Consider the following 24,225-nt stretch of genomic DNA (forward strand, 5'->3'; position numbering starts at 1 on the left):
ACCTAGTGACAGTCAATAGGCAGGACTTTGATCTGGTTCACATAAATATTTATTCCATTCTTTTGTGATTATTATTATTATCGATAAACTAATAGCTTTATTTGGAGTCATTTTTAATTCTGTAACAAAGTTTTGTTATCATCTGCCTTTCAGTCAAATGTTACCCTTCTTCAGAACAAATATTGACATTTTGTCCTTCCTTCCTTATTCAAAATGATCCAAAATATTGGTGATATAAAATAAAATCTATTTTCTTTAGATCTGTGATTTCATATGATTGAACTACTTTGTTGATATAATGTTACAAATTATTATTAATATACATAATAAAAGAGTGAATTTCATATAAATATGTGTGTATATTAAGAGGTATATGTAGATATATAGATACATCTTTTATTAACTCAGTGGCTAATATATGTATAAAAAGAAAGACATTATTTTACTATTGATTTCTTCAATTTCTGCACTCAGAATAACACAAAATAAATTCTACCAATTGCTATATATTATTGTATGTTTTTAAATACCTTCATATATAGAAACTGCTTTTAATATTCCAAATGTACTATAATTCATAAAACTACAGCACAATCCCAGCCTAATAAGAAAACATTATGTCAAACCCCTAAGTGTTCTGATTGAAAACTAGGTGTTAAAGCTGTGGCTGCTTCTAGTCTCCTAAAAAGTAACTACTTATGTGAAGGAAGACAAAAGGGTGTTACCAAAACAAAAGAAGTCTCGGAAAAATAATTCACTAAAAGTATGTGAAAAGCATTCCAGGCTCACACCCAGACAATAGAGTGCTGATTTGGGAAATATAAGTGCAAGAACGGACAATGACAGATTAAAACTCATTAAAATTAAATCAGCTCATTGTGTATCCTTAGCTAAAAGGAAAATGACTCTTTTGTAAAAACATGTACTCGCCTTTATTCCCTTTTATATGGAATAATCCAGCAAGACACTGCTCAGGTATTTTAATGTCTAATTCTATTCCTGCAGTGTCATATTCTATATGAAAAATAATGTCAAGGTGTCCAACTATTCAGGACATATGAGAAACTTTGTAGATGAAACTTTATTTGACCATCAGCTACTGGGCACAAACAAAAGGCAGACAATACTGTCATCATGGTCTCTGGAGGTTTTTTGTGGAATTCTAATTAACCAGCCCTCATTTTTTTGCAGATATTGAAAAAGAGAAAAGAACAATCTGAGTAAAGTTTCTAAGGAATTGAAAGGAAAAGTATGAATTTATGTGTGGCATATATTAGAGAGGACTCCCTAAAGATTCTTCAAGAGACCGTTGGAACATTGGTTTAAAACATTTCTTTAGACTTGAAATTGAAATGCCACTCATCAGGAATCAAGCCACGAGAATGTACTGACTTATAAAACACAACTGTTCATTTCAGTGTCTTGAGGAGAATAAAGTCTAGATGAAAAAAGTCTTGATGCATAAATTTCCTTTGCAACTTCCTGTTCAATGACCATCTTTCTTAGACCCTAAATTTCTATGAAGGACATGACAGATGTGGGCCATTCATTGCCCCAGGTCAAGAGTTAGCACAAGCTGGTTCAAAGCCAGCCTGGGCAGGGAAGTCCATGAAACCTTATATCTCCAATTAACTAGCAAAAAGCCAAAAGTGGGAGAGAGCTAGCCTTGAGCACAAGTACTTAGGAACAGCACCTGGCCTTGAGTTCAAGACCAGTACTGGTACAAACATAAAAGGAGCCCAGAGGCTAGCACAGTGGTAGTACTTTGGAGGTTTTTAATAGGGGAGAAGGAAAGAAACTAACCCTTATCTCTCTTTTCTGCTGCTTAGACTTTAAACTCCACGTTTTTGGCAAGGAAAACTCTTAATAATGACATATGCCAGTAATAGTAAACAATGTCGTGAGATAATGCACAGACACCTTTGCCAGGTTTCCTTTTGATCTTTAACAAAGCATCAGATCTGCTTATTTTAGGAAATCATTGAATCACTTAGCTATTTCTTTTAATTTCTTAAGTTATCAATCAATACCATGTCTAGCGTCAAATCATTGACCATAGTCAAGCTTAAAAATCTAGAAAATCAGCTTGAAAAATGAAAAATGGGGGAGGGGTGAGAAAGCAAGAAGACTATAGATGTACACACACACAGGATGAGAATCATGAGATGTAAACTCGAACACAGTCTATATAATGTTTTGGTATTAGACACCTGCTCATTTGGAAAAGCATCTGTGACATGTTTGACAACCTACATGGATGAAATACAAAAGCCCTATAGATTCCCAGACAGGCTGGTGTCTATTCCGTCTGTGAGTTATTCCGAGTCAGTATCTTGATGTTAACATGCTTTCTCTGACTTGGGTAATTATTCCAGTAGGCTTCATAAAACCTGTTTTCACTTGGGACACAATTACCACAGGTAATTACGTGTAGTCAACTGTCTGGACTCCCATTGGTTATTCACAGCATCTCCCGTGTTCCAAAACACAAAACTCCCTTTGCAGGGATAGACTTGACATGCCATCGGTGAAGTAATTAGCATGTGTGGATTTTCTTTTTAATATATAAAAGCATCAAATTCTCACCAGAGACTTTTTTGTTCTTGGGAAACTCTGCTCTAACAACCTGTGAATTACAATAGGAGGTAATTGGAACACAACGTTCCATAGGAACGTGTTGAAAGATGGAGCTTTCTCTCTACAACATTAGCGAGGGAGACAGGTGCGAGTGATTTCCAAGTTCTCTAATGCCGTTTTCGTGAGTTTCTGTTCACACTGTAACTAAAGAATTTCAAGAGCACGAGCCTCAAACTAGTTGCAATAGAATGATAGCACAAGCACATTAAAAGCAAAGCATGTGCTGGGTAATTCAGACAAAGCAATTCAGAGCACAATACAGAATTCAGAGATTTTTTTTCAGTGCTCACTTGTCTGCACTAACAGCTACAGTAATATCAATTTTATTTATTTATTTGTATCTTGAACCAAACCTGTAACTGCACCTGACAGTATACAAATAATACAATAGTATTTTTAAGCAACTTCTGAACTCCAATAAAATAAGAAAAACAAAATGAAGTCAGAGATGAAATTAGTACAAAATGTGTGTTTTAAAGTCCAAATTTGAAACTGAGCTTTGTAGTACTTCAAAAGAGAGAGACGTGACCAAATTCTGCATGCTTCTGTTCAGGAAAAGCCCCCCAAAATCTTTGTATGCAGACAGATAATTACCTAATTAATTCTGTGTGGTTTAGAAAGCTACTTTGTATCTTGTACTGCATTTACTTTCATACATAATCTTGATTTTCAAGAATTAAAAATTCTCATGTAACTGTATCCCCTCTGTACAGTATCGTTACAATAAAAGTAGATATTAAGAACAAAAAAGAATTAAAAATTGATGAATAAGAATGGTTTTATTTGTGAACATGTACCTTGAGACAAATGTTATCCAAATTTCATATTCAACAAAATGGTATACAATCAATATTTGTGTTATACCCAACAACTTTCTTAAAAAATTAAAATGAATCACAAAGATATTATATGAATTTCTACATATTTACATATGTGTGTGTGTGTGTGTGAGAAAGAGAGAAAGAGAGAGAGAGAGAGAGAGAGAGAGAGAGAGAGAGAGATAAAGTGTTTTATTTCATTTTTCTGTGCCAGTAACTGGGGTTTGAACTCAGGGCCTGAGTACTCTACCTTGCTCAAGACAGTTGCTGTACCACTTGAGCTGCACCTCTTCTTCCAGATTTTTGCTAGTTAATTGGAAATGACTGAAGTGACTTCCAACTGTGATTGTCAGATCTTAGCCTCCTGAGTAGCTAAGATTACAGTCATGAGCCATCAATGATCAGTAACTTTTTTTTGTCAGTCATGGGGCTTGAACTCTGGGCCTGGGCACTGTCCCTGAGCTCTTCACCTCAAGGTAAGCATTCTACCACTTGAGCCACAGCACCACTACCAGTTTTCTCGTGGTTAATTGGAAATAAGAGTCTCATAGACTTTCCTGCCTGGGCTGGCTTTGAACCACGATTCTCAGATCTCAGCCTACTGAGTAGCTAGGATTACAGCTGTGAGCCACCAGCACCTGGCTAAAACATGTGTTTTTTAATATATATGATGATCAAACTTCTTTGAAAACCTCTTGGGCTAATCTGATGAAGCTTCTCTTTGCTGTCACTGGACAACCACAAGAAAATGAATTGAGAAATCCATAGACAGAATTTGAAAGAGCAGCATGTGTGTTTTTGCTTTGCTGGGGGAGGAAAGCCGTTGCAAGTAAGCAAAGCAGGTTCTCTGGAGGATTCTGAGTGGGGTTCTGTAGATGAAGGAAGCCTCCAAAGACAGTTATGTTTAACTGATTTCTTGCTATTACTTTTCATGATGAGTTTTAAGTAGTAAGATTAAAAGGAGAAGATAATAAATTTTAGAGTTACTTTTAAGCCACTATTCCAATGGTAATACTTACATCTGCTTCAGAGCTACCCCCACACCCAAGGAAATGGGGAATTCAGGAAAGCCCCCGGCTCCTCTATATCTAGACTCCATGGATGGCTTCCCAATTTTATTCTCCATGCTTTCATGGAGTCTTAAGAACAGTCTCATATGCGTATCTATCTCTCCCACTGGATTGAGAAAGTTCATGGAGATTTACCCATTCTAGGAGAAATCAAACTGCTCAGCACTTCGCAGTTAAAGGAATGTATAAATGTATAACAATATTTTCCACTACACTTCCTTATTGTTTTTGTTATCTTTAAGTAATTTTACAAAAGGGTTATCATTACCTACTCTTATGTTTCTCTGGAAAGCTCAAAATTTGTTCTCTAGATGAACATCTGATATTCCAAGATTCTAAAATATTTTAAGAACTACAAGAGGAAAAGAGACTTCAATGTTTTCTTTCATCTTAGTCTAATTTTTAAAAATAGCCACTGGTCCTTTTCAAAGATGGCCGATTAGCTGCTATACAGTGGAAGCCAAGGCAGGAGATGTCAAGTTATGGTAAGCCTGACATATACACCAAGGCCCTAAAATACCTAACTAGAAATCTGCTGGGAAATTATTCCAACGTTTGCTGTAGCAATTGGACTCCAAGCTTGGTAAGTGATGGTACATAAGAGGACATAATGATAGCCTGGGTGCCATGTGTTGATCAAATATCAAATGGAGAAGACAAAATTATTCCTCTGCAATAGGTATTGGAAGCTGATTTTGCTTGCAGCAGCACTCCCAGTACCCCAGCTCCTCTTGGGAAATGGCTAACTGAAAGGAGTTTGGGGATAAGCAAGTTAATTGCTTCACTCATCATATTTCATTCCAACTTTCTTACCGTCAATAACAGCTAGGACTGTCATTAGTTCCCAAGTAGGAGAGATGATGATGGAATGCATTAACATAAATATTCCCTGGGAGGGAGCCGAGAAAGAGAAAAGGGAGCCACATAAAGTGTGTAACTCCTCCTAGACCAAGAACTTCATAATTACTACTTAATAGCAATTTTTTAAATGAAGCTATGATCATTACAATCAACATAGTCAACTTGTCAAAACTTTTCAGTGTTTGTTAAGTTTTGATATATTTTGATAGACAGCCATTCCTCCAGTCCCTCCAGGAACCACAAGGTTGGACTAGGGGCGGCAGTCATCTTAAAGGCTACATGAGATATACATTTCAAAGAGGATCTTTTGTTTTGCTTCATCTTTCTGAGTGGCACGCTTGTATCCAAGATCTCTGTGAAGTAGAAAGCAATACACTCCAGAGGAAATTGTTTGCAAACCAAAGAGAAAATTCAAAATTACAGGTCAGAGCCATTTGCTTGCAGTTATAATGAAAATTCATGGTTAGATTTCAGAGTACTGCTTGATCATTAAAGCATTGTTTGTGGTGCCATCCCTTAGAAATTAGATAATGGGCTCCTAATCGGACTCACCTCTCCAAACAGTTTTGAAGAAAGGTAAATCAGGAACATCTGGAAGAGTCCCACTAATGTCCTCCAAGTCGTTGCAAAGCATTCTGATGGAGAGCAGGTTTCACTAGAAGCTGCCACATCCCCCAACAAGAATCAGCCATGCTAAGCAGAGTTTAATCCCAGGGAAGATGTCCCAAATATGGAGAAACATTAAGAAAGCCCACAGAGATACATATGTCCTGCTTGGGACACAGAGGGACTTTACATGAAATATTTCATGAAATCTCATTTAAAAAAACTGCAGAGCCTACCAAAGGATGGGTTTAATCCTTAAAAAAATTATTCATTCCATTTCCATATTCTCAAACTTCAAGGAATAAGTGGAAAGCGACACTTAGTCATCAAGTTGTAGCTGAGAAGGAAGAAGAAGTGATTCTAGAAAGAGATAATAGATAAATAGAAGAGGTAGAGTCATTGCGGTTAAAAACAAGTGGGATAGAAAAGAATAGCATGGGGGCTGTGCAAACATGCAATAATAAAAAGGAAAGAGAAAACTTGGACTCTAGTGAGCAAAGACAAACCAAGAATCCAAACTGGCAGGATAAAAGTAAAAAGTTACTTAAAACAAAAACACACTATGTCTCCTGTCTATAATCCTACATAGGAAGCTAAAATCTGAGAAATAAAGTTTGAAGCAAGTAAGCCAGAGTGGAGGTGTCATTCAAGTGGTAGATCACCAGCTGTAAGTGAAAAGGTCAAGTAGGAATGCAAAGCCCTGAATTAAATCTACAGTACTGGCAAAAGAAAGAAAGAAAGAGAGAAAGAAAGAGAGAAAGAAAGAGAGAAAGAAAGAGAGAAAGAAAGAGAGAAAGAAAGAGAGAAAGAGAAAGAGAGAAAGAAAGAGAGAGAGAAAGAGAGAGAGAAAGAGAGAAAGAGTGAAAGAAAGAGAGAAAGAAAGAGAGAAAGAGAGAGAAAGAGAGAGAAAGAGAGAGAAAGAAAGAAAGAGAGAGAAGAAAGAAAGAGAGAGGGAGAGAGAAGAAAGAAAGAAAGAAAGAAAGAGAAAGAAAGAAAGAAAGAAGAAGAAAGAAAGAAAGAAAGAAAGAAAGAAAGAAAGAAAGAAAGAGAAAGAAAGAAAGAAAGAAAGAAGAAAGAAAGAAAGAAAGAAAGAAGAGAAAGAAAGAAAGAAAGAAAGAAAGAAAGAAAGAAAGAAAGAAGAAAGAAGCAAAGAAAGAAAGAAGCAAAGAAAGAAAGGAGGGAGGGAGGGAGGGAGGGAGGAAGGAAGGAAGCAAGCAAGCAAGCAAGCAAGCAAGCAAGGAAGCAAGGAAGCAAGGAAGGAAGGGTATTTAAAACTCTCAAAATCACCAGGCGCCAGTGGCTCACCTGTAATCCTAGCTACTCAGGAGTCAGAGATCTGATGATTGTGGTTCAAAGCCAGCCCAGGCAAGAAAGTGAGACTCTTAAATCCAATAAACCATTAGAAAATCGGAAATAGCTCAAGCAGTAGACCGCTTGACTTGAGCTGAAGAGCACAGGGACAGCCCAAGCTGAGTTCAAGCCCCATGACCTACCAAAAAAAAAAACTTTCAAAAATTTGAAAACATATTTTATAAAATAAATACTCACCTACACTGATAAACTACAACAACAAAATTTGATAAAGGGAATATAATAAATAAACTCCAAAGAGGAAAGGAAAGGAAACATGATTAACTCTTGAATGGACAGGATAGTAGCTATTTTAAACCTTGCATGCCTCTATCACAGCTTTTCATCTCAGTTCATGTAGGAGAAAGTACTCAGAAAAATTATGTAGATAAATTAAATCTCCAATAAAACTTTATTTACAGAAACTGGTGACAAGCTGGATCTAGCCCATGACCTGGAGTTTGCCAATCCATAGTAGAGAGAACCAAACATAAATGAGATAGAGAAATGATTTAGACATAAAATTTTATGAGCATATATAAAGAACTGAATTTCAAGGAGCAAATAGAGTGCTAGACACTACTAAATGATCTGAATACATTACACAGAACATCAGTATGGTGTGTGGTAGAGCACAGTTTAACGAATATAGGAGAAAGTGGTGACCCCTTCAAAATTTGGAATCCTGTGACTTGGGTTTAAATGCTAGCCCTACAATTTACAATCCAGAGCCTTCACATCTAGGTGAATCATTCTATTCCTAGATGAATACAATTAATATCTTGCTACCTCAATGAAACATAATTTTCCCAGGGAAACCAAAAGGATTCAAAGTGGAACAGCACTGGTACCACAAAGAATGGCTCATATATATCTTAATGAGTAAATGAGTTTATTAGGGGTTATGTGCAGCGATGAGCAACTACAGGCAGCTGCATTTACCTGAAGTTACCAAAGTTGCCAACACCTCACTTACAAAGCTCCTATTTTATATTTATGTAAGTCCACAAGAGAATTGATACGAAATGGGATTTAGAGCACTACCAAGTATTAAAGCAGCAGAAGCAACCTCAAGTGCAGATACCACAAGACCAGACAAAGCCAGAGTCTGGTTAAGTTATGTTTATGTGCATTCTGTCATTGCTATTATCAGGGAGTCTGCTGGTCTCAGCAAACTATGTCTGACCATGGGAATGACAGCTTTGTTTGTAAGCAGTCTGCATGTAGAATACCTAAATGGTAGCTTGCTTCAAAATGGTATTGCTCTAGCTAGCATATGGAAGACAAGTCTCACTAGAGTGGAGTTAGAGTTTAAAATTACTTAGAATCGACCTCGGCATACTTGTTGGCAATTCATATGATCAATAACAATACACATGTAAGATGAATTATCAAATTACTAAGGTGGAAAGAAAAGTAATTCAAATATCTAAGCTGAAAATTTATCCATTGGGGAAAAATAAAGCTCAGCTGTGTGCTTTCCCATGACCATATTTCATTCCAGAAGACAGCAGAACACACTGTCTATAAGCACATAGCAAGGGCAGCAAGGGTAACCACTAGTCAAATGTTGCAAGTATAAAGGCAACGGTCTGGCATTCTCCAATATGAAGGAATACCAAGAATGAAGAATGTATAATCTCCTTACTTAGAAAAAAAGAAAGTGAAATATTTCCAAACTATATGACAATAAAATCCAACCAACCAAGTGATAAATTAAAAAGTAAGTGCAGAATTGGAAAAGTCATGGTAAAAGAACTAGCACTGAGCAATGCTCCTATTTAAATAGAGAGCTCATAATGATCAACAGAGGGAATTATGTTTGCAGAGAAAATGAAATGCTACAATGCTGACAAAAAATGATTTGAAACAAAAAGCAAAAAACAAAACAGAAAGACACAGGGAAGAGAAGACAAGAAAATAAAAGACTTAAAAAAGTCCTGTCATCTTTGGTTTTTCAAGCAGATTCTCTACTCAATTCTTTTAATCAAAATACATAATTAAAATTATTTTGACTTCAATCTTGGAAATGTCTTTAAGCTATATAAGGGAAAGAGGTGAACTTACTATTTCCTGTGAATGAAGAAACCTTAGTATTTCCTTAAGTTTCATTTAAGCTTCTTTCTCTTTTAAACTTACTTTATCTCAAATACTTAACATCAAAGACAGAATTTTAGGAATAATTTTATTGCATTGTTTCAATATCATTTTTATTCATCCATTTATATGTTTATTCATTCGTTCTATTTATGTCCAAAGTGATATTTACTATGTCATTTTCAAGTGACAGAAGTTAAGATTTTCTTTCCCTCTGCTTTGTACTTAATTGTAATTTTTGACAATGTATGGGGTGTCTAACTGCCATACTCATGATGTAACATTTTCCCCCACCTATCTACTAGCTACATGAGACAAAGTAACCAAATTCTCCTCAATAGAGGGTAAGCAGGAATAATATTCAACTCAATCTGGTTTGATCCTTGACAACTTTCATTCTCTTTCCTGTCTGGTAACCAGATCCAATGCAGAAAGCTTATATTATGGATGACAAGGGTTTTAGATTACAAGTCAGCAAGACTGTGTCACTCAACTGGCCTCAAACACTGTGGTTGTGCTATAAAGGAAAGAACAAAGTTTGTATTTTTTTTTTACTGCCAAGGTGATGTGCGGAGGAGTTACAGTTACATAAGTAAGGTAATAAGTATATTTCTTGTCGAATTTATTACTCGTTCCCTCATGTTTCCTATTTCGTATTTTTGTGTGCAATATTATTGTGACTTTCCAAACACGAACTTTACAACTTTAGTGCGGGGTTGGGGGAGGGGGTGTAGTGGGGAGGATTGGGTGGGGGAGCAGGGGTATGATGGGAAGGGATGGGAAGGGGAAACAAAGGAGGAGGCTACAATGCTTGATAAGAAATGTACTCATTATCTTGCCCATGTAATTGTAACCCCTCTGTACTGTATTTTCACAATAAAAAATATTATTGTGACTTTCTTAACAAAGAATTCTTTTCTTTTTGTATACATTCAAATAGTTGTTCAAAGGTGTTACAACTCAACATGTCCACTTGTGTATGGAATGCTTCTTGATTAGCCTTCCATTAGTCATTCTTCCCCAATCCCAAGCCCCATTCCCTACAAACTCATCTCATTTCCCTACTTCTTTTATCACGTATGTACATTGAGTATTCTTGCTGTTTGTACCCTGTTCCCTCTTTCATTCATCAGTCCCTCTCCTATTACCTTCTTTGCATTCAAACTTTTTCAGTTTCCTGATATTCATTTGGTTAAAATATGTGTTGATTGCTCACAAGGTTTACTCCAGGGAATTTCACTCCTATATATATTATACTTTAGTCAACTTGATCATGAGCATATGTGATCATGTACATATGCACACGTCCCTCTATGAATTTACATAGCAGGTTGTACTTTGAGTTTAAGATCCATATGTGAACAAAAACATGCACTGTTTGTTATTCCAAGCCTGGATTACTTTGCTCGGTATGCTATTTTCCAGATCTGTCAGTTCCTGGCAAATAACATAATTTCATTCTCCCTGATGGAGCAAGAGAATTCCATTGTATATACACTACATTTTGGATCCATTCATCCATTGTAAGGCATCTGGGTTGTTTCCAAAACTTGAATATTGTGAACTATGCTGTAATGAACATAAACATGCAAGTTGCCTCTCCTGTCTTGCCATTCAATCTTTCCAATAAATGTCCAGCTATAATTGTATCATAGGGTAGATCTATGTTTAGTTTTTGTTTTTGAGGAATTTCCTCTATTGATTTCCAAACCGCTCAAAATCTCATTGTCATTCTTCATGAAACAGAGAAAACTATAAAAAAAATTCATATGGAACCACCAAGGTACCAAAGAGCAAAAACAATCCTGAACCAAAAAAGAAAAAAAAAGCAATGCTGGAAATATCACTTTTCTAAACTCCAAACTTTATTACAAAGCTATAGTAACTAAATAGTCCCACACTGGCACAAAAACAGATCCAAGGACCAATAGAACAGGCTAGAAAACCTACAAAAGAGCCCACAAACTTACAACCATCTAATACTTGACAGAAAAGCCAAAACCATATGCTAGAAAAGAGACCTCCTCTTCATCAAAAGGATATCCTTATGCAAAAGACTGTACTAACATCAATTCAAAGTGGATCAAGGATCTCAATGTAAGACCTGCTGAAACATTGAAACTACTATAGGAAGGAATAGAAGGAAACACTAGAATTCATTGGCATAGGCAGAAACTTCCTGAGCAAAATTTCAGGGGGTCAGCAAATACGAGAGAGAACTGACAAATGGCATTGCACCAAGCTCCGAATTCCATGTATAGTGAAGAACAGAGTTTTGAAACTAAATGACAGCCTACAGAATGAGAGAAGATCTCTGCCAGCTACACATTATTTGACAAGGGTCTAGTAACCAGAATATATTAGGAGCTTAGGAAACAAAACTCCCACAGAAGCAAGAACCAATTACTACATGAGCAAAGGAGCTAAACAAAGACTTCTCAGAAAGAAGTACATATGATTAATAAATACATGAAGAAATAGACAGCATCCCAGACATCAAGGAAGTGTAAAGCAACACAGATTTCATCTCATCCTAGTCAAAATGGCCTCCATAAAGACTATGAACGATAACAAATGCTGGCAAGAGTGTGAGGAGAAAGGAACCCTATTATGCTCTTGTGAAAATGTAAATTAAAGCATTCTATTCTTTTGACATAACAAATACAAGCAACCCCCATTTTATTAGGGAAAAAACTAAGTAGGAAGACAATAACCTAAAACTAGAAACAAACCAAACTGAAAAAATGATTGAAATCGAGGAGAAACTCCAGCACCTAAGTCACAGTTACTGATTAGCAATAGCATAAAAACAAATACAACTGCCATCATCTTGAAGTATTACCCCACGGGATGGTGTTCACAGGCCAGGAGGGCCAGCAGTCATTGCTTTAGTGACCTTGTGAATAGGCTTGTTTTGTTTGATTAATTTTTAAGGAGTCTGCTGCTTTCTCATTCTATAAAACAATCTGCATCCTCCAAATTCCGCAGGATAGTGGTCTCTGATGACTTACCTTTGTCATCCAATCAGACATTGCACTTGGTTCTAAGGAAGCCAGATGGCTCTAGACCAAGCTGTCTTCTCTAAACACTCTTACAGAAAATTAATTTTATACAGGACTCATTTTACATAGATTAATTTAACTCCTTTGTCCAGAACATAGTCCAGGAAACAACGCCAATACACCACCCATTGTGTTTTTGACATGTAATAAGAGATTCTAACTCCCTATCAGTGTGTAGGGCTATTGAAAGCCAGAGCAATCATTTGGATCATTTTATACAAAGCCTTGAAGCTAAGTATTTATAAGCAAAAATTATCTAAAAGCTGGAAGGGACCTCAAGAGACCATTTGGCCCAGCCTCTTCTGAGTTAAGGTATCAAATATTTTTCTTAAACTTTTTAATTAAGCAGCAAGATGACAGGTTTTCAGATTTTATTTATCACCACTGAGATAAATGGTTTTCAAATAATCACTGAGGAGAGGAACGTGGGAGGTTAAAATAAGCTCTCATTTAGTTTCCTTCACACATTTGCCCCTAGAAAAATCTTTTTTGAACTCGATATATTTTTTTTTAATTTTCTGAAAGAACAAATTGGAATTAAAAAAGGCTTGAGGATCGCAAATGTCTTGCTCTCATCCTCCCAAGAAAATAAAAATCTTTCCACAATGTGCTTATAAGTGAGTAGCCAGAAACTAATACTAATTTTTCACAGATATGAAATTTCCATTAAAATACATTTGAATCTCTGCAAACTACAATGTTTTGAGAAACCATGTCAGTCAAAGATGTCTAAAACCATGTTGCTTGATTCTTTTCCTGAGTTAGCTTTATACCAATTAGCTATTATTCCTAGTGCTACTCAACCCCCTCAAAGATAACCATTCCATTCTCTTTATTCTTGACTATCTTATTAATTTTGACATTTTTCCTTTTATACATTAAGGTAGCAATAGCAGCAGTATCAAATTCATCAAGCAGAGAAAGATACTTCCAACTTGAAATCTAATTAATTTTTCATGTTCATTATCTTTTAAGAGTGTTTCTTACAAAAGGACATTATGGGCTCTTCTTTACATGATAATTGATGTAACTCTTCTCTCACCCTTTTATTTTTTTAATAGGTGAGGGAAGACCTTTAATAGTTACACTTATTCTTGCCAATAACTTTTTAAAGGATAAGTATTAATATGCCATTCAAGTTGCATAATGAGTTACAAGAATCAGATTCATTAGAATAAGAAACTCATTAAAGGATAACTTTAGAGTTTACAAAAGTGCACCCTATTATTTCATGAGGAACTAAATTGTTAAATGAAATGTAATAAACTGATTTGCCTTTGTCTTATTAAGAAATCATACAAACAAGAAAACTATTTCAGTCATATAATAAATTATATCTTGAATAATGTTAAATGCTGGCTCCCAGATACACAGGAAAATTACCCGTAAGGAAAATTACCCGTAAGGAAAATTTATTATGTTGTAAGGAAAATAATGAACAAGTGAGTGAATGAGTGAGTGAGTGAGTGTTCATTTGTGGCTTAAAAACAAAAGGAACTATTCTGGATACCCAAGCTACTTCATGTACCTAAACATATAGCTGTCCATTGAAAAGAAGTGAATGATAAATCAATATTTTACATAAAATTTCTTTTCATGCTAGCATTTAGGAATTAGAAGTGATGAAACATTGCCATTTGTTATTGGAAATCAATTGCCTGTAATAGGCATACCTAAATCTAATAACAGAATGTCTGAAACCATGAAGAGTCTCTGAAACCATGTCAGTCTCCTCTGATAGCTCAGAGTGCCACTGGTTCCTCCTAAAGGAACAGTTATCAACTGATAATTAACAGAAAAGAAAAGGGAACTAGAAAAGGGGGAAAGGCAGGGATAATCAGCTGAAATAAATGTATAGAGTTGCAAGGACTGGACTATCAGCTCCTTTAAAACACTACCTCAGAAAGGAGAAAGGAAGAGAAGGGAAGGGAGAGAGAGAGGCAGAAGAGGGGAGAAAGAGAAAGGAAGGGGAGGAAAGGAAAGGGAAGAGAGGGAAAGATGGAAGAAGACAGGAAGGGAGAAAGGGAAGGATGGAAGGAGAGGAAGAAGGGAAAGAAAATAAAACAATAGGAGGGAGGCACAAGAATAAGAAGTTTACATGGCATGCTGAAGTAGGGTTCTCTTCAGAGATATGAATATGCTAAGTCTCAGGGAACTATTCACCCAGATCGGTCCAGTTCACCTAACAATTTAAAAATGAAAAATAAAAAGGTTTATTTTGAAGCTACTAAGACTTATTAAGATATACTAGAATGTTGTTCACTTTTCAGTTCCACTCTTCCATTAGTTGTGATGTGGTAGAGTTTAATCCTTCCCTTCCTCCCCCTTCTAGAATGTGCTGCCTCGAGTTCTCCCCTTCAGCAATAGAAGCATACTCCCTCATACTTGGGAATCTACAGAACATATTAGCAAATTGAAGCCATAATTTTTGGCTAATGAGGAGCATTTTTCTCTATGAAAATCTAGCTAGTTCATTAACTGGAATCGAAATCATATACTCAGTTTCATTAGGTACATATCTATTCAACTGGACTATCCAACCCAAAAGAGCATGAAAATTCCATTGATCAAAATATTTTTATTTATAAACTGTTGAATTGCCCCAAAAAAGACAGAAATGCATGTTGTATAGACAGAGCAATTCCAAGGATTTACGTCAATATTCATTTAAAAAATAAGTAAAGAGAATATTAGAAAAATAAACAATTAATAATAAGAAAAATCAGACATGGCAAAAGGATATTAGAAATTTTGACATTTTTTTACCTGAATCAATCCAAGTCTTATCATTGGAAGAAAATAAGTTTGGCCATTTTCTGGAGAATTTACATGGCAAAACTCCTACTGAATAATCCATAGTCCCTACACCTAAAATTCACACTGAAAATAAAACAAGCCCTCACCAGGCACTCTTACTTTTAAGCTGACTTACAGGATAATTTTAATGCTTTCTGAAATTATAGGGTTTTTATGCATATGTCCAATATCTAGCTCCTTACATCTCAATTCTTTTTTCCTCTATCATAGAAAAAGTGTAAGCAAAATCTGGAGAAAGAGGCTAAAAGGTGAGCTATTTTACAGAGATGAATAAGCTAGCATTCTCCCGGTCATGACTTTCTGTGCTATACAATTTGTGGAGGGAATAAAATGAGGCTCATCCTCAACAGAGGATTCTTCAATTATATTCTGAATAAACCCAATCATGGTGCCATCATCTCCATTTAGTCTTCAATTAGATATGCAATTTAAATGATCACCTTTCTTTAGGAATAGGTGTAGTGCCTCACTGTAAGACATATGATTTCCTGTCTATGTTTTTGTGCATATATTCTTCAGGGGAGATCATTTCTATGTCCTACAAAAGTGGTTCTGCTTGCGTGATCATTATCATCATTAAGCATTTATGAAGCACTTTAGACTTATTTACTAGAACTCCTGATGGCACTAGAAGATAAGTTGGCATAATGGACTTTGTTCAAATGAGAAAATGGAGGTTAAGTAACTTAGCCAAGGTCACAGAGATAATTTGGATAAAAGACTCAAAGTCCCTGACTTCCCATTCAGAACCTACATGAAAACTCTTTAAGTAGCATAAAAAAGTTATCTCTTTCAAAACTTTATACTTCTACTGGACAGAAGGAACAGGAGAGGTGACTTTGGGCTCTAACCCCTTGTCTGATGGCAATGTCTTAGAAGATGCCTGATGTCTCTACAGTTCTCCTGGTCTTTCCCTCTTTGTCTGAAGATCACAGCTCTCCCTCTAGGCAAGATATCTGCATTCAAGAGAGTATGAAGAGAAGAAAGTATGTGGATAGCCCTGTGCTTCCCAAAAGAAGAGACACAGCTGTCTCAGAAAATCTCCAATACAATTCTACTTAGAAGACATTGTAAAGGGAAGTTCATCATGTTCACGTTTAACTTTTTATTGTCTGTGATATGGAGGGTGACAACAAATAAAAAGAAATCAAGGCAATTGTGTCAGCTAAATAATGGTGTCTGACACAGTTACTTGCAAAATTTCCTGCTGAATATTCATTGCTAGGCATTCCTTGGTTGCTTTCATTGACAATGCAATAGGACCCAGACTTTAAATTATTGTCGATCAAAATAAAAACTCTTAACCTGAAAAAATTTTACCCTCTGATTTGACATATGTTAATTTTGATGGATTAAATCCATGGTCCATTTTTGTGTGTATATGTATGTATGTTCTAAAGAAGTATATTTTGATATCTTTCATCATTCATGCCTTCATTTTGAAAAAATCTCTAACCAATACATGTCCTTGGTCCTCTCTTTGTTTTGCCAAATCATATTTACTTTTAAGGTTTGATCCAACTCTTATAAACTCTCCCATGAATGCCTTCCATCCATTTAACCCAAAGTTCAATTATTGATTGGACCCAGAACACATCATTATCTTGCTGACACTACCTGCTCTGGGAGCATTTACCAATTTTGGAGATTCATGATATAGTTTTTCATTGACATTAGTCTCACATCTTTAAAGATTGTCATCTCTTTTCCTTTTAGTACCTACATAATACAATATACAGAACTGCAGTTAACATTTATTGGGCAGTCAACAAGTGTCATTTAAGTAATTTATATAAATGAATTCTTATAGCTACAGTATAAAACAAGGAATATCATATATATATATATATATTATATATATAGTAATTCAAGCTCAGAGAATTTAAGTACTTCACTCTAAGACACACAGCTGGCAAGTGATACAGCTAAAATACCAATCCAAGTAATCACTATGAATCATTCTGCAAAGTCATTCGGCAAAGGAAGGAGGGATTGATGGAGGAAAAGAAAACAAGAATTAAAAATCAAAGAGGTGTGGAAGAGCAGTAACAATGGTGAAAAGCAAGAAGAGAGATATCTAGCAGAGGTGAATTTGCTAGAGATTAACAAAATTTAAACTTCCAGGCACCACAATTGCTCAGGATTTCTCAAGACTTGGTAGAGTACATTACGGTAACTATTGGTTAAAACAACACATGATACATTTCAAATGAGTTAAAGAGTGATTTAATATTTGAAGAAACAGAAGTACTTGTGATCCTGATTCAATGTGTATATATACATATGTGTGAAATTACTATAATGTATCCTATAAAGATGTAAAAATATCATCTCTAAAGTATAAGTCACTGGCAATACCTTTTTGGAAATTTTTGAAATTTTCAAAAGATGCTTTGTGAGGGTGTGCTGGGGCTTGAACTCAGGGCCTGGATACTGTCTCTTAGCTTTTTCACTAAAGGCTGGAACTCTACCACTTAAGCCACAATCCTCAGACCTCAGCTTCCTGACTAGCTATAATTACAGGTGTGAGCTACTGATGCCCAGTTCACTATTTTTCAATTAGTTAAGCAGTATGTCTCTTTGCACTCTGATTTCCCCATTGTACGCATTCCCTTATGTACATGGGACATAAAAGTGATCATGGGTAACATTAAATCCACCAAAGTTTAAGATGTATTTGGTTTGGACTTGGCAGAATATATTTATGTAATGTGCAATCATTTGCATGCATAGTTATTATTTTTAGTTATCCTAATGCAGAAATAACTTTCAAGAAAATTCCTATGGCCCTAAGTACCAACTTACCAGTCTCATTATATGAGAATACCAGATACATTTATTAGGAGTGACATCATCTTATGAATGTGGCCTACAGTGTCACATTGGTAGTGAGAAACAATGATTAAAATGTATGGAGCCAGAGATAGTTGCTGAGAAATTCTTTCAAGCATCAAATATGTAAAATTGTTAGCAGGAAATGTGTTTTAATACTTAGTCACAATGTAAGTTCTCTCCTCTTGGGAATATTCTACTGCATACTATGTCATTATCATGATGGGAATTATACCAAATAGAATCTATCAGGAACCCTCTATTTGTAGGGAACAAGTCTATAATGGTGCCAGAAGCAGTAAACATGTCTACCAGTGAATCCATGATTTATACACTCTAATATACCTTAGTGTGACACTACCAGTAACAAAGTGTGTGGCAAGAAGAAACTTCCTTAAACTGTCAATAGAAAGACACAAAATTCTATTGATTGTGATAATGGAATGGAATTGCCTTTTCTTTCTCTCTAAGAGAGAATTTTAAAAATCTTTTTTCTCTGAAGAAGCAGTTAGGGAGCATGTATCTAAGGATGTCAATAAAAAATGTAATCAAGGAATAAATCAACAGATTTGGTATTTTTCTAAGTTGTCTGATGGTTGTGATTTTGCCTGCTTTTAAAAATTGTTCCTTTTCATTAGTTTCTTTATTTTGATAACTTTTTTCTACTTATGATTTATATCATTTTTCTTAAAGATGTCCCAATATTATCTAAGCTTCAAGATTCATCATATTATCATTCTGCTCCAAAAGAGGTAAAAAAGCCAAGGCCATCTAATTAACATCTAACCATTCCTTTAAGCCATAAACAACTTGATGTATACACTTTTATGTGTCACTCCTGTTGATGGTATATAATACACTCATCTATTGAGGCCGATACCTAGGAAGAAGAAATTTTTCTAGAAGCCACTTTTCTATGATGATGATTAGCAGTAAAGGAATTCACCATGGTTCTAAGAAAAATATGTTTACTATATATCATCAAATATGATAGCTATTGAGAATCTGGCAAAACTTAGGGCTATCCAAATCTTTATAAGAAAAATGGGAATGTAATATTTATTAATTTTTTGGTATATGGTCAAGCCTATCCACATTGGTACAGTAATGGAAACATGAAGGAAAAGCATCAAAACTGTCAAAGCAGCTAATGAAGATTTCAGTGTCTGCAGTACAGATGAGAGAAACATAGTGAATTCTTTTACCAAGACAAAGTTGCTCCAATGAATAGAAAAGAAAGCAATGCACAAAGATGTGCAAAGAGAAGGGACAGAGACAATACATCACAATGAGACTATGAACAAAGTGTGCCCAGGAAAACACGTGTGAAGGAATGAGATGAAGCACAGCTCTGCCACACATGGCTTCTATCCACACTTCTCCCACTTAAGGATACGTTAAGCTAGACAAAAGAAAGTCAATGTTGCAAGGTCCAGTTGGACTGAGTTCATTGTCACTCTGGCTGGCTTACTAGAAAAAAAAAACATATGAAGAGAAATAAGAACAAAATAAAAGATGAGAAAGGCACTGGGGGAATGCGCAAAAAGAGAAATGAGAGGCTGACCAAAAAAAACATTATGGAGAAAGAAAGAGACTTCAGTATAGATTTAGTTCTTATTACAGCTCCATAAGTTGTCCAGCCTATGACTCTACCCATACCTAAGATACTCTGGTCTCTGTGTTAAAGATATCATCTGGATGGCTAAGAGTACTCATGAAGTGAGGCTCTTGGCTGAACCAAAGCCCACTAGCAACCAAGGACTCTATAAATAGAAGGCAAAGGAACCAAATATCTCAGAAGGACATGTCAACTGAAATTTTCTCATTTATTCTTTATACTAAATGGTAAGAATTATAGGAAATGCTTGTTTTGAGTGTTATGATCTAAGGCTAAACATTCACAACATGTAATGTATTATCACATCACTTTGAAATAGGTATTATCTCCATTTATAAGTTGAAAAACTGTGATCCTAGGAAAAAAATTAAAATATGCTTTAGAAGGCTAAGGATGGAGCTCAGAGGCAGAGTACTTGTCCAGCATGCACAAGGCTCGGGGACTAATTGAAAAATATATGTTTAAAATCACAGAAATAGTCATTGCTGGAATTTTGAACTAGCTTTTATAAATACAGAATTCAAGTTCTTTAAAACAAGAATCACCTCACACAATCAAAATAATAGTATAAAATCGAAAGTTAAAATCTATATCATAGAAACTACTATTCAAAAAATGAAAACTAACTAACAACCTGGAATGAAATAACTTCCATTTGTGGTTTTACTCATTTAAGGAAAGAGATAGCATGGCACTTCAGCTCTTCATTTTTCTGCCTTTTACCTTCGTTCATGTGCATCTATGTCTTCAGAAAAGATGTTTTACTGCCTGCCTTTCTCCACTGGAAAACATTATAACAGTCTATTGTGAATTTTGATTTGCTGTGAATCATGTTTCTTGTTACAGACATTTAGATCTTGGAGCCAATTTCCTTCTGAGTTCCTGCTCTAGCCAAACAAACAATAGTTAAGATAATAGACCTGTGTTTTGTATTATCCTTAGGGAGTAATGAATTTGTGTTTCATTTATGAGCATGCAAGGACTTTAAGTAGCTTTCCTTAGAATCTATTTATCAAGTCATTCACTTATAGACATCTCCTCTACATACACACTGTGGATAACTGTCCTGTTGCTTAAATCTCAGTATCTTACCAGTTTAGTACATTTATACACACATTAAAAAATAGCTTGGGCTGGGAAGGTGGCTCAGTGGTAGATTGCTTGCCTTGCCTCATGAGGCCCTGGGTTCGATTCCTCAGCACCACATAAGCACAAAAATCCAGAAGTGGCGCTGTGGCTCAGGTGGTAGAGCGCTAGCCTTGAGCTGAAGAGCTCAGGGACAACACCCAGGCCCAGAGTTCAGGCCCATGACTGAAAAAAAAATAGCTAACGCATTAATTTTCACTGGAAACTAATGGCTCACAAAATTTTTTTTAAATACTTTTTTATTGAAAAATACTGTACAGAGAGGTTGCAGTTACATGAGCAAGGTAATGAGCACATTTCCTATTAAATATTGTTACCTCCTCCTTTGTTTTTCCCCTACCATCCCTGCCCTCTCATCTCCACAACTACACTCCCCTACCGCCTTCCCCCACTCCAAAGTTGTAAAGTTTGTTTTTCAACATAGCATCTTGTACATCCCATTGTTACAATGGGTCAACCTGTATCCCTATTTAAGCATTTTGTTTTTTCCTTTCCCCTCCCCAAGCTAAGGAAGTGTATATACAAGATGCAGGGCACTGACATCAAATACAGTGAAAACAGGGGTTATACTGTGGGGGAGAAACATACAAAGAAACAAAAAAAATCACATGGTACATTATAAATATGTTAGGAACAAGCAAGAAAGAAAAGAAAACACTTGTGTCCATATCTCGGGGTTCATTTCGCTGAAGATCACCTTATTTGGTCATATGTACATATTTTTTTTTACCTTTTTGCCATAACTTGAGTTCAAAGTCACCAGATTTCTCTTCACTCTTCGTTCTATAACTTAAAATATCCAAATTTGAAATTACAATGTCTTTACCATTTTATCTGTGAATTATCTTGAGATTGTGTTTCACCTCTATATTTCTCTTCTATAACTTAAATACCCTAAGTTGTCATTCTTTGGTTTTAAGTGTATTTGATGTTGGTATAATTTGTGGAGGGGAGGGGAAAAAACAAATTGTTTAAATAGGGATGCAGGTGGATCCATTGCTACAATGAGATGTACAAGACGTTATGTCAAAAAACGAACTTTACAACTTTGGCACGGGGGAGGGATGGGGAAAGCAGGGAGATGGGAAGGGATGGGAAGGGGAAACAAAGGAGGAGGCAACAATGCTTGATAAGAATTGCACTCATTACCTTGCCCATGTAATTTTAACCCCTCTGTATGGTATTTTCACAATAAAAAAGAAGAAAAAAAGAAGTATACAATGTATGTTGTATTTGTAAGCAGAAAACAACATCAACCATGATAACTTTAAAACAAATTTTGCAAGTATGGACATATTATTAACTATTGAAACAGAGAGCCTTCTAAGATTCTGTTGAGTTCCAACCTAGATATTGATGGCATTTATACTATTCTTAAGACTGTACTAAATGGTTAAGTCCTAACATACGACCAATAAATAATCCTAGACATTAGTGTCATTTCAAATACCAACACATTGGGGTCTCATATTAAGGATGTACTGTATGAAGTTTCCAAATTTGGAACCAAAGTGGAGAATATATGTCCCAAATGAAGGACAGTGGCATATGGTCTGTCTCACCTTTGAATTTGAGAAATGGATTGGAACTCTTCTGAATTCTTATATTTAGAATCATGTATATTTTTTTTCATTTTGACAGAAGCTATTTTATTTAACAAATGGTTAGTTACAAATGATTCATGTAAGTTTGTATCATTTGTCAGCATTTAAACATTTTTCTATTATCCATCTGCTTACCTACACATCCATCCATCCATCCATTCATCCACCCATCTATCCATCCATCCACCCATCCACATGTAACTAAAGGACATGATTCTTAAAGAATCTGAACTCCAAAAAGTGAACCATTTAACATCTGCGAATAAGAGGTAAGACACTGAGCATCTGTGAATTCCACTTCCTTGTCTACAAAATGAAGGCCAAAATACCTTATTCTACTATTAGTGGATAGTGGATTATTCTTTGTGGCATCTCTTCTTAAACATACTTTGAGTATTCCAAACCCAAGACATCCTATAAGTGAACTTATCCACTTGTCTTCTTCCAATACCATCTCTTCTCCATTCCAAACCAAAAATATAGTAACAATTGCTGAGTGTTCCTTATCCCTCAGCTTTCAAACCTAGTTGTGCTTTCATTTTTTTATTTTTTTATTTTTAATTTTTTATTGTGAAAATACCATACAGAGGGGTTACAATTACATGAGCAAGGTAATGAGTACATTTCGTATCAAGCATTGTTGCCTCCTTCTTTGTTTCCCCTTCCCATCCCTTCCCATAGCATCAAAATATCTCCATAATTCCCCAACCCTCTCTGCTCCCTTTTATCCTAATGCAGGTCTTGCTTTGTTTTTGAAATGGTTGAAATGTGTTCTTTGACGTTTCAGTTGCTGGAAGCTCTGCCCTCAGTCTGATGGCACTGAGAGGATGGATCTCTTATGAGAGAGGAGAATGCAATTAGGCAATGGGGCACGAAAGGGATTTGTGCTGGTCACTCAGAGTTAGTTCTCAATGGATATAAAGCCAGGCTACCCATGTGCTTGGCCCCCTCTGAATGCAGCTGGTTCCCTTTTCTTTCTTTTCCACCATGCTATCATAGACAGGAAGGGTCCTCACCAAAGAATGATCAGCGGAAAACTTAATCTGAAGCTTTCAACTCCTATCCACAGATAGGAGTTGAGCATACATTTTTGCTTTTAAAAAGTTCCAGGTTGGGTATTTTATTATGCAGCAGAGAATGGACTAATTCCGGTGTTCATCCTTTCTTAACTGAATAATAGTAAGAATGGATAGTCATTCTAATGTTTTCATTTATCCTTTCAAATCCACCCTCCCCATCATTGGTGGGAATCACTTCTAGATTGATAGCTTGATCTCATCTCTCTTCTATATATCTTTATACTTCATTGATGATGCTTTCCTACTCCAGCACCAAGACCAAGATCCTAAGACAGAAGGAGGCCCTCCATGTCAGGCCCCCGATTGTTCTCCCCTTTACCCCTAACCCTCCTCACCAGACATGCATCACATATTTTTGCAATATTGGGGCACTTACAGTCTGTGCATGCAGTCCCTTCCCAGAATGCCCCTGATCTGCTTCTCTTCTTCACCCAATCCATGACATTTCATCTAAATCTAAAATAACCCCAAGAACATCATATTCAAAATACAAATGGACTTACCCCTTTCCACACTGAAAAATCAGAATTTCAATAATGTATACTTAAATATGGTTCCATGTGATTCTGGTGTGTGCTAATAAAATTTGGAAAACTGTAACCTAGAGGAGTCTTTTTAACATTTGAAG

The 24,225-nt window shown here is 35.8% G+C and overlaps 1 long non-coding RNA gene across 1 annotated transcript in view; it reads right to left on the reverse strand.

Moving 5' to 3' along the window:
• Positions 1 to 24,225, reverse strand: part of LOC138830294 (uncharacterized) — a 68,603-nt gene that overhangs the window by 38,617 nt on the left and 5,761 nt on the right. The gene's annotated exons all lie outside the window — the stretch shown is intronic.

This window comes from Dipodomys merriami, unplaced genomic scaffold, assembly GCF_024711535.1.
Source record: "Dipodomys merriami isolate MVZ:Mamm:240054 unplaced genomic scaffold, mDipMer1.0.p SCAF_188, whole genome shotgun sequence".
Taxonomy (NCBI): Eukaryota; Metazoa; Chordata; class Mammalia; order Rodentia; family Heteromyidae; genus Dipodomys; species Dipodomys merriami.